We start from the raw sequence: 15,636 nt of genomic DNA, 5'->3' as shown, positions 1-15,636 counted from the left end.
CCAGAATACCACTCGTTAACTTCAACATTCCCAATTTAACACTATTGTGAGTACTCTCACACACCAAACTCAAGTCTCTAAACTGCTCAATTAAATCCAATTCCTTAACCATTAACATAGACATATTCAATGATTTCCGACTCAACGCATCAGCCACTACGTTTTCTTTACCCGGATGGTAGTTCAAACCAAAGTCATAATCCTCCAGAACTCCAACCATCTCCTCTGTCTCATATTCAGCTCTTTCTGATCAAACAAATACTTTAAACTTTTATGGTCACTGAAAACCTCGAATCTTGACCCGTACAAGTAATGCCTCCACAACTTCAGAACAAAAACCACAGCTGCCAACTCTAAATCGTGCGTCGGATAGTTCCCCTCATGAACCCTCAGTTGTCTCGAAGCATAAGCTATAACCTGCTTATTCTGCATCAACACACCACCCAAACCCAACAATGACGCATCACAGAAACCTCAATGGTTCCGACGGACTCGGTAATATCAGAATAGGAGCAGTAGTCAACCTTCTCTTTAACTCTTGGAAACCTTCTTCACATTTGAGTCCCAAACAAACGCTTGCCCCTTTCTAGTCAACATTGTCAACGGTAACGCCAACTTAGAAAATCCCTCAATGAACTTCCTATAATAACCAGCCAAACCAAGGAAACTTCGAATCTCAGCAACAGACTTCGGAGCTCCCCACTGAGATACCGCTTCTATCTTAGAAGGATCAACAGCAACACCACCTCTTGAAATCACATGACCAGGAAACTAACTTCTTCTAACCAACCACACCGGTGCACCCCACGGTGACACCCTCGGACGAATAAATTTCTTATCCAACAGATCTTCCAACTGACTCTTCAATTCAGTTAACTCAACAGCAGACATACGGTATGGAGCCATTGACGCCGGCCTAGTACCAGGTACCAAATCAAACGAGAACTCAACTTCACGCTCTGGCGGTAATTTGTTCACTTCTTCAGGAAACACCAATTTATCTTTAGCCTCCAAAGTCGCTAACAGCATAAACAACTCTGCCCCATCTGCTACTTCCTCGTTCACCTGCCTAGCTGATAGAAACAAACTCTTTCCTTCCTCAATCTCAGGAAAGATCACAGTCTTATCAAAACAGTTGATATAAACTCGGTTAGACACCAACCAGTTCATACCCAGGATAACATCAATTTGCACTAGTGGAAGACACACTAGGTCCAATCCAAAGTCTCTACCAAAAATACTCAAAGGACAATTTAAACAACTGAAGTAGTAGTCACTGAACCCTTCGCAGGAGTATCAATCACCATACTTCCATGCATTCAGATATCTCTAATTTAAGTTGCACAGCACAATCCAAAGATATAAAGGAATGGGTCTTACCAGTGTCAATAATAGCTACGAAAGAAAAGCCATTAATATAACACGTACCTCGGGTCAAACGATCATCTGCAGAAGTCTCAGAACCCGATAAAGCAAAGACCTTGCCTTCCGACTGATTCTCTTTCTTCGGCTTAGGACACCGTGGACTGATATGACCCACCTCTCCACAGTTGAAACAAGTCGCAGTCTTCAACCGGCACTCTGCCGCCAAGTGACCACCTTTTCCACACTTGAAACATTTCTTCTCAGCACTGGTACACTCATAGAAACGATGTCCAGCCTGACCACATCTATAACATTTGGCAGGGACACTGGAGTCTCCCCCACTAGGTCTCCTCATCCCACTCTGTCTCTGGAAACCTTTGCCAGCTGCATACGGTTTCCCACGATCATTCTGATTCTTGCCTTTCCTATCAACCCTCTGCTGATAGCTTTCCGCTCTGGCCTTGGTATCCCGTTCAAACATTCTGCAACAGTCGACCAAATTAGAAAACACTCTAATCCGCTGATACCCAATAGCCTGCTTGATCTCGGGACGTAACCCGTTCTCAAACCTCACGCATTTTGAAAATTCTCCAGTAGCCTCATCATAGGGAATGTAATACTTCGACAGCTCTGTGAACTTAGCAGCATACTCAGTAACAGACCGATTGCCCTGCTTCAATTCTACGAACTCTTTCTCTCTCCTTCCTCTGACCTCCTCTGGAAGGTACTTCCTCAGAAATCTCTCTCTGAACACCGCCCAAGTGACCTCAGCACTTCCGGCAGCTTCCAACTCAGTGCGGGTAGCAACCCACCAATCATCTGCTTCCTCTGTCAGCATATGCGTACCGAGCCCGACCTTCTGGTTATCGGCACACTCAGTCACTCGGAAGATCCTCTCGATCTCCTTCAACCACTTCTGAGCACCATCTGGATCGTATGCTCCCTTGAACATTGGAGGATTGTTCTTCTGGAACTCACTCAGTTGACGAGCAGCTCCCATTCCCACAACATTCGGATTTCCCCCAAGTACTCCAGCTAGCATACCCAGAGCCTCAGCAATCACAGCATCGTCTCTACTTCTTCCAGCCATCTCTATTCTGAGAACCTAACAAGATGAAACAATAAGTACTGATAGGGTTACACAACACCTATCCCGTACAGGGGAAACAAAATAATTACGACTCGACACGACCGACTATGCTCTGATACCACTAATGTAACACCCTTCTAAAATACCCCAAATATTTCAATTAAAATAGCAACATATCAATCAGAGTAATTATGCCCCGAAGGGTGTCACACAATCATTTCACAACCATCATCAGAATATCCTGTCATGCTCATTTATTTAATCCAAATTATAAAGTATCTGCATAATACGCAGCGGATAAAATCAATTCAATTATTCACATCATGTAACATATTACATGCAAAATGGTTCACAACCAATCAATAAAATATTCAAACATCCCTTCCCGATGTTACATCTATCAGAGCATGACCCACTAGGAGACTACACTAGACTCCAAGCACTAGCTCCTATTCAACTCACTGCTCGTTACCTGAAAAATAGGTGTAAGGGTGAGTTCCTCAATCAATATAATAAGCATTATACAACATTATGTAATGCTAAGTAACTAACGCATCAAATCACTCTAACCAGACTACACACTCAATAACGGCAGTATCAATTCAAACATCATATTCAATACCAATACAACTCATATTCATACTCAATATCAACACAAACACACGTATAATATTGGAATACATCCATTCATATTATACACCATACACATATTATGCAATGAGACTCCATGCATGCGGTACCGACTATTTGTGAACATATAGTTCACCTCACCGTCCAAATCCAGGCACGGCTACCAAGTCCAACTAGTCCCACTCATTTGAGACCTAGTGACTCACTCACTAATTCCTCACCACGGGAATTAGCTACCACCCCTCAAGGGCTATGCTATGCACGCTAATTCACCTAGCATGCAAACATCGACAACAATCCATAATGACTAACTCACTAATTCCTCACAATGGGAATTAGCTACCACCATAAAGGCCACAATATGCATGCTAATCACCTAGCCATGCTACATCATCAACAACAATTCAAGAATAGACATATGCTCACACTCTAAGCCATAAAACAGTCTATTCACAAGTGCACACATAACTGATACATTCACAGCATCATGCATACCATCACACATCATCAGTATATTATCACATAAGCATATCATATCATGCCACATAATCAAAAACAGTATTAGCACACTCTACTAATGCCTATACTACTCAAGACCCAACAAAACAACAACAACATTACCACGATATCACATCTGAGAGTTTAAAACGCGAAATCTGCCCTTCAAACTGATATGGCGAACGCCATTAGGCTAATGGCGAACGCCATTAGCGTTACACGCTCTCATTCTGGAAAAACTGTCTGTCAAACTGATATGGCGAACGCCATTAGGCTAATGGCGAACGCCATTAGCGTTAAACGCTCTTATTCTGAAAAAAAACCCAAACGGCCGAACGCCGAAGGCATAATGGCGAACGTCATTTGGCTGTTATGTGCATAGATGTTAAATTTCTACGAATTCCTTTTCAATTATCATCTAATTTCATTCATCCACTGGCTGTTATGTGCATAGATGTTAAATTTCTACGAATTCCCTTTCAATTATCATCTAATTTCATTCATCCACTGGCTCACAATTTCATCATACAACAATCCAATCAGAGATAAAACAATGGTTATCACTACCCAGTACATATTATCATATAATACCCTTTAACCGATGATAAACCCCCCTTACCTGAGTTAATCCGGCAAATCTCAAGCTTCAAGCTCTTCTCTTCTCCAACCTTCTTCCTCTTGCTCTGCCTTTGCCCTTTTCCTCTTTCACGATCGCTTCTCTGTTTTTCACGTAAAAACCTTTTTACTCCAAAATGGGACTTTTTCCTTAATTCCAACTTATATATATTTTCCAATAAATAATTATCCCAATAATTATTATTCCAAAATAATAGTAATAATAATCCCAAATTCCAATTATTCAATTAAATTAATAAAAAAAATATTAATTTAAATTAAATAATTATCTTATTTTAATTGGGGTGTTACACAATGCATATTTGTTCCATCTACGTATTGTTGACATGACAATTATTTTGGATGATATGTCGTATTTGTCCACATGTCCATCATTGGTCGATTGTTGGTCGTTGATTCATAGAGTCGGGGCATTAGACATGTTGCTAAAGAGTTTAATATATGGTCATGGGAAGGATGACAATGAGATACTATCAACCCACGGTTGTCGTGTGAGGTTCTAATGGCTGGAGAAATTATACAAGAGTCATTCACTGGTCTCATTGACTCATCATGGTGATGAAAAGCTTAGAGATCAGTACATGATATATATGATTAAGTGTTATTTGTTATATTTGGTTGGCACAACCATTTTTATTGGCAAAAGTGTTACCTATTCATGTATTATGTACCTTGATTATGTTAGACATTGTGTAGGATATTTATGCCTTGCTTACTTATGCAATCAGTCGGGTGAAGCAAGAAATTTCAAGACAAGGCAGTTGGATGGAAATACAAGTCTCTTCCAAGTAAAATTCTTAAAATAAGTATTATACACTTTTTCTAAAATGTTTGTGCATATTTTATAATAAAATTGATGTAACCCATTTTTGGTTGGCTTCGATACTACAACATTCCCCTTCCATTACGCCTGAGATATGTGATGATTATCGTGAAGTTTTACCATTGGCGTGCGTGTTTTTACCACTAGGAGCATTATATTGCAGATCCAAATAAATAGGTGTTGTATCATTCTTTAGCGGAAGATATATGTTTCCCCATATATTGATCATAATCATATACGCTAATCAATGGAATACCAACGAAAGAATGGCAAGGTTCATCATAATAAAGGTCAATCAAAGTATTTATCTTTTACATGTCATAATTCATCTTCTATATCATTTGAAAGCTCAGATAATACCATTCAAGCTTTATCTAAAATGTTTTCAAAGGCCGTGCATAGAAACCACTTAAGCAAAGTTGACAAAAGTGTTATTTGTCAAAAGAAACAGGGTGGTGATAGATTATTGTCCCATAGTAATCAATTACCAATGTAAATTCTCAAAAAATTTAAATGTTAGAAGATGGTAATCAAGTACACCAACGTGGTAAACGATTACCACATGAAAAATTGCATTTTTTTTTCAAGAACTAGTGGCAGCGCAAGGGTTTATAATGCTTCATGGTACCTTTTCAATGTTTTGCCCCAATTTACAAAGGTTTATTTGAGTCTATATACCATTTTAAGTCTGAAAATGAAATTAACCTCTTTCAAATTATTTTTTACACAACTTAAATCAAGTGTTCATCATTATTCAAAAGTTTTAGAACTTTGCATATTTTCAAAACCATAAGAGTTTCAAAACATAATCTGAACAATCAAGTGTTATCAATTTGAATTGTGATGTTATAAAGAGAAGTTCATAATTTAAGTTTGGATTTGGAAATCAAACTATCAACAAAGTTTTTCAATATTCTCAACAAAGTATGGTATATTACTTGCTCATCATAGTGTGTGGTGAAATGTACTTGTATTAAGAAAGTGGTTGTATTTTCTTGTATATATGTTAGATGTTTGTAAGAGAGGTCTTGGTGTGAGAGTTGTACAAGAATTCTAAACATATTGGAAAATCCTCTAAGTAGATAGAAGGATTGGACTAACCTTCATTTATAGAAGGTGAACCAAGAAAATTCTTATGTGTTGTTTACTTTCTGCACTATAATTTCTGAACCAATTACATAAACACAACATCACTTCTAGTAAAATTACGTTATCATAAATTAGCGTTAAAATGAGAAAAATTCGAAAATCCTAGGTTACCTCCCTCTAAGGTTGCATCTAATACTTACAATTGGGATCAGAGCGAGAGTTTAGGTAAATTATTCCTAGATCCAGGATAGGCATGCATAGTATTATAAACAGACCACCATTATTAACTTGTGAATGGTATGATTTTTGGAAAATACGAATCCAAATTTTCATTGAATCCCATTGTGTAGAAGTTTAGAATGTGGTTAAAGAAGGACCATTCATACCTAGTACTACTATTGATGATGTAGAACAATCCAAGCCTAAAGAAGCATGGAATGAAGGTGATAAAAAATTCAATATGACAAAAAGGCCAAAAACATTCTAGCATCAACCTTAGGAATGGATGAATTCTTTAGATTATCAAATTGTAAAATGGCTAAAGAAATATGGGATACCTAGAAACAACACACGAAGGAACAAAAAAAGTAAAAAGATATAGATTAAACACCATTAACCAAGAATACGAGGCAACAACCATTTCAAAAAAGAAAATCATCTAAAAAAATTACATCAAAAACAATATTTGGAAAGTTACAAGAACATGAGTTAGAACTTGGTCGGTTGGAACAACATGAAGAATTTCAAAGCATACATAAAAACATCTCATTAAAGGCCAAATCAAATGTAAATCAACAAGAAGATAATTTAGAATAAGATGACAACAAAACTCTTCTAGTAAATAAGTTTGGAATATTCTTAAAGAAATACAAGACTGTGAGATTTTGTCAAGGAAATAGATTTATGAAGAAAAATGAAACATCAACGCCAAATTAAAACTTCAATTGCTTTGAATATGGAAAACAAGAGCACATCAAGGCCGATTGTCCATCGCTCCATAATAAAAAATAGTTTTAAAGGAAAGAAGGACACAAACCAAATAAACCATATATTTCATGGAAAGACAATGAAGTAAGTTCATCTTCATATTTTGAAAATGAAGAACAATCACATATCTCATTAATAGCATCATATCACTCTGACGATGAAGACAAAGAGGTTAGTAATAATAAACCCTCATATCATGAATTATAAATTTCCTTTAACAAATTACATGATGAGCGTCTAAATCTTTATAGAATGTGCACTAAACAAAAGGAAATTATATCATCTTTAAAAAGTAAAACAAATTTCATGCAAGATGAGTTAGACAAAGTTAAAACAAAAGTAGAAATTCATGTTAGTTCCTTAACATGTAATAAATTTGCATCTGTTGAAACTAAAGTTGTTGAATTGAATCAAATTATATGCAATTACTACTTTAAAGATGAGTTGTTGGATATTATACTAAGTATCAAAGATATACAAATGAGGTCATTTTATAATCGAAATACGACAATATGAGTTAACGCATATTATAACTGAAATGTTATCAAAATGACAAAAATGACATACAAAAATATTCTTTTAAACTAGAAAGGTTAGTCTCAAACTTCAAAATATCAATTGAATATATATAACACATTGATTGCAAATAATTAATAAAGCAACAAGTAGCAGATAATCAATAAAGAATCAAACAAGAAAAAAAATTGAGATAAATCACAACATGGAGAATAATATCGACTTTACCCTCATGGACTTAAGGGTATACAAGCAGAAAAACATAGAGGATGAACATAGAGGAAGAACATTGAAGATTATCCTTAGTAATAAACAAACATAGACCAATCCTACGAAGCATAATTTGATTAACATAAAAATATAATTCCTCCTCATTTACTTTACCAAAGCAGATCGTATCACTTTTTTTACAAGGGGTTACATGGAGTTCAGAGAAGTGATACTCGCCCTAAAGAATAGTATAAGACAAATCAAATGTTATAGATAAGACCATGTCTAAACACATTGATTACTCCTATCAAATATCATATTCAATCCAATTTTAATCTAACAAATCCCTATCACGAAACTTGTTATTAAGATTATAGATAAGTACATAAGGTCCTAACCAATTGTCATATATATTTGAGGAATAAGGTGAGGTCACCTATGCCTAATCATAAGAGAATAAGATCTTAATGAATGGTCATAAACCACAATGGTTCTTTCAAAATCAAATACCCCAACTATGTTAAAGTTGACCATCTTAAAATAGTACAAATAGAAATAAAAGGTAAAAAAATTGGTGTACTAGGAAAAGTAAAAGAGAAACAGAGGTTCAAGATAAATGAACTGAATAAACCAAAAATAAAACTCAAAGGTTTGAAAGAAAGTATGAATATATAAATGGTAAAATTTGAAATAAAGAAGTATAAGATTAGGTGTTAGAAAGACTACATCAATAGTTGCAAACATTTTGCATTTACTCTTTATGATCTAATAATAACACCCAAAACCAATGGATCTAAAAGGGTCTTGATTGCATCTCAAAAAGTAATAGTTGTGTCATTACGTCACTCAGAAGAATTGGCACCAACACGAGTCATGACACAAATAATGAGCACTTGTAAGCACTTATATGGAAGTCCTACAACAATATTGGTAATTTCTTAATGCATCCTATATATTACTTAGGCACCACATGAAAATACTAAAATGCACCCAAATTCTGGATATGCATTTTCGGGCGCACCAAATTCTGACTTAACATTAAAATATTCCGGAGATGCATTTTCACACTTTTTTCGAAGATTCATCTCCGGAAGGTATTTGAGCTTAAATCACGTCAGAACTCTTCTCCTTCCTCATTTCTAAAAAAACATAAACTTTGCTTAAACTCTCTCAAAGTTTTTTCCATCCACCAACTCCAAAATCAAACAACCAAACTCATAGGTGATTCAATCAACATCAAGTGCACCAGAGACATCATTCAAGTGTAAAGTAAACTTTAAATTTGTAAGTTTTTTTATATTTTGAAAAGTTTTGGAGTTTTTGTGTAAATGAGTGATTGATGATTAAGGTAAGAAGTATTATAAATTGGATGAATGATAGTTTAGACATATTGTTAAACATGTTTGTTAGCTGAAAATGATGATCAAACAATTATTTTTGGGGTTTGCATGTATACATTTCCGCCATTGACGACCCTAAAGAGTTACAAAAGATTCCAGAGATGCATATCCAGAATTTTTTAACGTTAAAGTTTCCTAGTAACCGGAGATGCATCTCCGTAAATTAGCAGTCTATTTTATTTTTTCTTGCTTGCAGTGTTGCTTACTTGCATTAATGGTCTGGTTTAGTTAGAGACATTATGGATGATAGACACGATAGATTGAGGAACAAGAGGATTGCATAACATGCATCAGTGCAGCGGAAGAAAAGTCGAGTTTCAGAGGCTCCTGTTCACTTTGGCCATGGAGAAACATCTACTTTTGAGGCTCATGCTTCTTATCATCCTTCTCCATATTCTTATTCTCGTAGGAGATGAGTTTCACCTACCGACACATCACTCCTCGATCCTTTTACAAGCGTCAGGTTTCACCTATTCAGGCGCCAGAGATACCCAAGTCACCGGTGGTACTGGAGGCACCAATACCACCTCTGATGGATGATGCTTCTAAGTCAGTGCCACCTTCGGTTGTTGATGTTGCTAAGTCAGTGCCACCTCTGAATGGTGAGGTTATTATAGATGATGAACCAGAGCCATCTCAGGCATTTAGAGGAGGCCCTGTAGAGTTGTCAATACTTCCTATGTACCCAGACCATACTGCCAGACATATTTAGGATGAAGAGGTAACATTAGTTGGATTCATTTTTTGTAATTTAAATTTATTAATATATTATAAGTTTTTGACGTTGATTTTTTATTTTCTACAGGACCGTGATTCGCTGTAGTTTATTAACCACAGGCAGAAAGATTATTGACTTGCCTCAACCGAATGAGGAGTCATTTCAGGCATCTTTACCCTCTATCTGGGATGAAGGACTTGTGCAAGATCGATTATATTACGGTCAACCACATGATGTTTAATGCATTCATGGAGAGATGGCACACCGAGACCTCGTTATTTCATCTCCCGCTGGGTGAGATGTTTATCACACTCGAAGATGTGGCATGTTTGTTGCATCTTCCGATCAGAGGGAAAATTCTAGATCACGGGAGGATTAGAAAAGACGAGGAACTCAAGATGATGGTAGACTATCTAAGAGCTAACCTAGAGGCTGCATTGACAGAGATGGAAAGAACTAGAGGGGCTCATGCTAGGTTTGAATTCTTGAAAAAGGTATATACATATGAGCTCTAGAGAGCATATTAGGCTAGAGGTGATGAAGAGCAGATGGTGCTTTATAGAGCATATGTTATGAGAGTATACCTGCTATATTTGGTTGTCACTGTGATTTTTATGGACAAGAGTGCCACTTATACATATGTTGTCTAACTTCGGTACTTTGGGGGTTTTGAGTGAATCCATGAGTACAACTAGAGAGACGTTTGTTTGGTCTATTTGTACTCGAAGTTATCAGAAGGTTGTAGGTGGAAGACGAAGCAGGTCACATGCAGCATCACATTACCGACGATAATATTTATTGGTCTTTTTAATGTTTTTGTGTCATTTTCATTTCATGTTTACAATGCCATTACTGGTGATTCGTGTGTTCCAAATTTTTCAGGCTTAGATCCTCCAACACTTCCCGTGCATCTCCAGTTGGGTGGGTGTACCAACTTACACTGAGGACATGCCACGTGCTACTTCATTTCCCCCGCTCACAGGGAACCAGAGGATAGAGTTGTTCAGAGTGTATCTTGACCGCTTAGTTTCTGAGGACATGCACTTCAACAACTACGTCAATCACCGTGAGACACAAACATTTGAAAACATAGTGTTATACTCAAGATGGTTAGCTTATGGATCATGTATCATTACTCCTCATCTTCCCGAGCTCATGATGCGACAGTCGGCTACAATTAGACCATTCCCATACACCCTGTTATCTTTGCTCCTCCTACTTTGACAATAGACAGATTGACACCATATTTGATGATTATGAGAGTCATCTGGTACCGGAGAAGGCACGAAATACTATAGCTGAGAGCAATTGGAGATACGTCGATGGGTATATCATGTTGTTCTTCAGGGTGTCATATTTGTATATGGTGCAGACTGCTCTAAGACATCCAGTGAGGCCAACTCACCAGGAGATACTATAGGATGAGCATGCACAATTAGATATGTTGAGTATGTCTTGCCTAGATGTCATCACATAGTGGAGATTGCGCTGACAGGCATTGACATATGTATCTTCCATGACGGGTTTGATGTGAGGCATGTCTTAGATGGAGGTGGCAAGAAACACAAGAAGATGGGGGTTTGAATCGGGGTTCTAAAATCAAAATCTTTTTCAAAACCAACTCAATCAAGTAAAAACACGAACAAGAAAAATAACAAAGTTATTTTTATACTGGTTCACTATCAATCCTTGCTCGACTACAAAGTCTATTAACCCCCACAATCAAAATTAGGATTCCTCTTTATATTTAACCATCTCCTCCCTGAGAAGATGAAGACTCGTCATCATCATCATCTTAGTTTGAAGCTGATTAAACAGGGGTAATTGTCGTACCCTAAATTTTGACCACCTATTCTTTCTATTTTTCAATTAACACTAACATGTCTGGGGCATACCAATCACCTATTCAACCTCAGGACCTAAAAAGTCAAAAGGGGGGGGGGGACTTTTTGACTTCTTAGTCCCTCTTAGGAGTTGATTTTTAGTTTAGAGATGTTATTTAGACTTTTCGAAATAACATAATTTGTAAGATTATGGTAAAAAAGGGTTTATAACTATTAAAATTAATTTTCAGGAAAAATAAATAGGATTAGTAATTAGAATATTATATCTCATTAGATTATATTATTTAGAAGGCAATTAAATATAAATACTATATTAGGGTGTTACTTATTTAATGAAATTAAAGATTAATAGTTTAGGAGGTCTTTTATATTATTAAAAATTAAGCTAAAAGTTTAGTTAATATTTGCTGAAAATATTTTAGCTATCTAAGTATTTAAATTATTATAAAACTATTTGTTTTTATTTAAGTATTTAGAAGTATCATTGTATTTCGAGTTAGTGCAATGGTCTAATGGATGGTAGAGCTTGGGCAAGGAGTTATGAGTGTGAGAGGTTTGAATCCTACATTTCTCTTTAGTGTTTTTTTTCTCTGTTTTATTTGTTTTTTCTTTAAAAATCACAAAAATAACATTTTGTATCATTTAATTATTAATTTTTGTATTTGTTATTAATGTATTTTTTAAAATATTATTTTTCCTTAAAATTATCATTTTATGCATAAAATCTTAAAAAAATAATTTTAAAAAAATCAAAATCTTTTATCATTATTAGATTATTAGATTAATTTCATTTATTTAAAATAATTTTTTTATCTAAATTCACACAGTCATGAATCCATCCAAAATCATTAGCTTGGACTCTAAGAAATAGGTAGAATCAGGTTAAATGAAATCTTTCATAAACAGTTCAATTTCATTTAATTTTTTTAACATAATTTTATCTATAAATAACACTTATGTTCTACACTTTTTCTCATCCACAATCTTATAAAATTACTATTCCTAAAGTTGTTGTTCTTCACATTAAAGAACAACAACATTAAAACCCTAATTTGAGCTTCAACCATCTTCGCAACCCAAATCTCAGTGGGCAATCCCTGCAACCAAAGAGGAACAAGAAGAGAAGTCAAAGAAGAAGGGGCAGAGACAGAGAAAGTGAAAATCTTCCCCCGATAACTTTCGGACCGGTAATTTTTTATCTTGTTTTTCTTGATATTGAGATATGCTGTATAATATAGTTTTTTTTAATTATAAAACTCTCAAAAGTCTCCGTTGATGCATAATAACAAATAGAAACTAAAAGTTAATTTTTTAAAAATTTCTTCGAGTCATATTTTACAACGATTCAAGAAAAATCAAACAAAACTAATACCCTTTAAAATTCAAATCATTTTGTTATTTCTTTCTTAACTTACATAATTTAATCCTTTTGTAATTATATCTAAATAAATAGTGAATATTTATTAAATCTCATTAGTAAAACACATAATTTATAACATAAACTAATATCTACGACAACATCCAAATTTGAAAAATAACATAATCTTTCTTATCATGAATGTTTAAAAAAAAACAAATATTTTATTTATTAAAAACAATAAAAAGTACAAAATAATAAATGATCAAATAATAAAACATTAAATTAAAAATTTAAGATTATAAAAGAAATCATGTTCATTATAATTCATTAGTGTATTTTATTGAATTGGTTTGAGTTAATTCATAAAGGTTATTAATATGCAATAAAAATACAAAATTATTTATTTTATTTTCTTTAACATATTTAAAATAACAAAAATATAAAAAACAATTAGTTACAATTATATAAGGGTTAATAGGATTATTATAATTAAGGTTAGTTAGAAATAATTTATTAATAATATTCTAATTATTCTCTTATAATTAACATAAATAAAAATACAAAATATTTAATTAATATTAATAATTAAAATAAAAAGATAAAAATAAAGAAATATAATTTGGGTGATTAGATTTTTTTTAGCATGATTGAAGAATATGATTTTCTTTTATTAATGTGATTTAAATTGACAACTTAATAATTATTATTTTAATCTTTAAAATAATAAGATAAATATAATTAATTAAGGGATATTAATTAAGAAATTAGGGATAATTATGGAATAAATATTTAGGATTTTAGGGATAAAAAACAAAGGATAAAATCAAAGATAAGGGATATATAGTTTATCATTTAATATTTAATATTATCATTTATTTATTTTCTTAAATAAATTGATCATTATATTTTTGCAATCATATGGGATAATAATCAAGGGGATAAGAACATGGGATAAAATATGGGATAAAATTCTAGGGTTGTCCAAGGGATAAAATGGAGGATAAAATCAGGGATAAAACTTATGTCTAATATTTGAGTATAATCACTAATTCATTTTTTAAATAAATCAAATATTATATTTTTGCAAAACAATTAAGGGATAAAAATAAGGGATAACAACAAGGGATAAATCAAGAGATATAAATCGGGGATATGTCATATAAATATATAATATTTATTTTCATAAATAAATTAAGTATTATATTTTTTTGTAATCAATAATAGATAATAAATTAAACATTCCCTTAAGCAAGCAATAACCCTATAATTAAAGGAGGGTCCCATTGAATACAATGGAGGTGAGAGGTGCCTAGCACCTTCCCCTTACTTAACCGACTCCCAAACCTAGCATCTTACCCTTAGTTCATAGATTTTATCATTATTTCTCTACTCATTAGGGACGAATAAAGGATGGTGGTGACTCTGTCATTTTTCCAGCCGCGACACAAAGTAAACACAATCATTCCAACAAAAAAAAATCATTTCCTTCAAAGATAAGAGAATTCAAAGTACGTAAGTGAAAAGAAAAAAAAAAGACAACAACAAAGTTTTTCAAAACTAGGGTATAAGAGGGGGTGTCAGTCTTGATAAGATCTCTCCAAGCATCCCTTCTATATTTGATTTCATGTCCTTCACTTCAATATTCTCAATTGAAAGACGCTTTAAAGCTTGTAAAATGAATTCCTCAGAATTCAAAATCTTTTTTGCACCAGAGACACTTCAAACTGCTAGAGTGGGTTCATAAGAAACCATAGGAGACTGAATTGGAGAAGGAGGTGGAGTCACAATATGATCAGGAAACAGAAGCGTTGGAGGAACCTTCTGAACCAGAGGTTCAACAATACCAGAGATTATGGCATGGAAGTTTCTCTTTGCTTCCTTCAGGAAAGAAATCTCCAACACTTCAGAACTGACTTCAATCCAGCTTCTAAAGTTGTTGGTCAGAGTATACACCTTAGAAAGGTTTTTGTTAGAAGCACAAGCCTCAGAGAGAGAGTGGAGTCTGCCAACAGCCTCACCTTCAAACTGAGTTAACAATTAACCCAAGGGTGTAGGGTGAATGTTAGTTTGAGAGGATGTTTGGTTAAAATAGGATTAAAGAGTTCTATCAACAATGACTATGTTCTCAACATCAGAGTCAATGTCAAAATCAACGTTTGATTCGACAATGGGAGCATCTGAGTGAGTGGAGAAAGATGGTTCAAGATTTAATGGATGGTTTCTTGGTTAGATGAGTTGGGATAGGAGTGAATATGGTAAAGGTGATTGAGATGGTGGTATCATAATGAAGGTTAGAAGCTCATATATAAATGGGGAGGGTTATGGAATTGTGACATTTAGATTATTGGATTGGGGAGTAGAAGTAGGCATAGGTTCCAGAATAAATGGAACATTGTATGGAAATGTGGTTGGGATAGATGAAGTGATAGTAGGGTGGAATGATGAACTGTTAACAATAATAATTAGACGA

Source organism: Lathyrus oleraceus, chromosome 7 (assembly GCF_024323335.1).
Source record: "Lathyrus oleraceus cultivar Zhongwan6 chromosome 7, CAAS_Psat_ZW6_1.0, whole genome shotgun sequence".
Lineage (NCBI taxonomy): Eukaryota > Viridiplantae > Streptophyta > Magnoliopsida > Fabales > Fabaceae > Lathyrus > Lathyrus oleraceus.
Note: the sequence above shows the minus strand (reverse complement) of the source record.